Genomic DNA, 1882 nt, shown 5'->3' with positions numbered 1-1882 from the left:
AATATTGATGGTTGGTGGTTTTTCTCGGGTAGTTCTAGTGTGGGTGGTGGTGCGCAGGCTCTATTTACCAGTATAACTTGTTAAGGGTTGGACTTCCGAAACTGACACATGGCCAAGCTTTCCTTCACAACCGGACTTTGTGCGTTTCTTCCCTGCATCCTCAATGTCTTTGATCCAATGAAAAGAATTGGGATTATAATATGTTCGCAACTGTTAAACAATTGGTTTGTAAGTGGCTTACACCACTTGGGTTTCTTTTCTTCCCCTAATATAAGGTGACCAGACATCATGCTTTTGGTGGGTCAGTCCCAATTCTTAACAATTTTTTTCCCTCGTCCTGCGGTGTTTTTAAAGTCCGGTATACGGTTTTTGGCTGCCAAGTGGCTATTTCTCCAGGATATGAGTTTAATCAATGGTGTCCCGCTTTACCAATGTTAAACTCTGGTCACTTTACCCTAATACCCACTCTACCTTCATCTGCTACATTATGTTCCTCTCAGGGAAAATTAGTGTTAAAAGATTGGGGGAGCATGTTCCTTTAGTTATTAAAAGGCCTTGTAGTAAAGCTGCTGTAACACGAGGGTTTGAAAAGCAGTTGTGGTGTGTTGTGAGGTTTCTGCAAACAGGAACATCTGGGTGCAAGCCTCCCTTAAGTGACATTTCACTAGCATGCTTTCACCTCATTTTATGTAAGTCATAGACCTGCCCTGCTTGCTTGACAGTGGGTGTGGTCTTTTATGCAGTTGGAATCTGCCTCATTTTCTGTGCTAAAGCAAGAACATACAGCCAGCAGTACTTGCACACAATCTGTGTATGCAATAGTTATTCTCCCCAATCCACTGCAACACTAATAAAATCCTGTAGGTCAGTCCCTGTGCCGGCCTCACCATGTTTGAGCCTGTTCGTTGTTGCAGCCACTATTCCAATGTCCAGAGCATTCATTTTTGCTGCCCCTCCAAATATGTTCTCCAGAGACTGGTCTGAAAATGTGTCTGAAAAGTACATGAGATGTTGACTTGTTCTTTGATTGACTGGCAATTTACTAGGTCAACCAAAGAGATTAATTGCATTTGGGTGTCTAAAGAGGTCCCATAGCAACCCTGTGCACTTGCCATTACTCTGCTGGGGCCCCTGTCAGTCCATCTGGAGGCCCTTTTTAAAATTTTGTTTTTAATATGCATATGCGTACATATACACATCACTTTAAGTACTTGTAGTTAAAGATATACACAGTGAAACGTGCCGATTCAACCATTTGTACATGGACCATGAAGTCACATTGGTTACATTCTTCTCTTTGGGCTTAATGCCCTTCTACCAAGCATGACGTCTGCTCCTGGCAATATGTTGAAAAGTATGTAAGATGAGTCTTACACTTTTATATAAGATTCTAAATAAGTTGGCTTCAGAAGAATCTAGAGGACAATGTGACTATTTCATTTGTTTAACATCTGGTGCCAGCAGTGCACTTGAGCTTAAACAGGAAACCTGTGTCAAACTCAGCCCAGCGCTGCACCTGAGTGATGAGAAGGTTGAGTCACAATGGCAGCCTTGCAAGCACCTGCAATGGCCTCCAGCACAGGAGACATGAGACTGGAGGATGGGGCCTAGCAGGGATCCATCTAGAAGGTAGATATCTAGTCATGGAAAGGGCTAGGTGGCTTCTAGGGTGTGGGGGAGGCAGTATATGGTGGGTTCAGTTTGGAACACACCTTCCATTTTTATTGGTAAACGTGAGTTTGCCAATGTGAATTCACCGAGGGGAAATAGCTGGAAGGATATGAGCTAATATCCTTGTACGTATTTGTAACCATGGAAGTATGGAACTTTTTTACTAAGAACCAAGACAATTTGTTAAAAAGCAATTTAATCTGAGTACTAA

This window comes from Echinops telfairi, unplaced genomic scaffold, assembly GCF_000313985.2.
Source record: "Echinops telfairi isolate 266 unplaced genomic scaffold, ASM31398v2 ScPeMD7_7457;HRSCAF=8495, whole genome shotgun sequence".
Classification (NCBI taxonomy): Eukaryota; Metazoa; Chordata; class Mammalia; order Afrosoricida; family Tenrecidae; genus Echinops; species Echinops telfairi.
Note: the sequence above shows the minus strand (reverse complement) of the source record.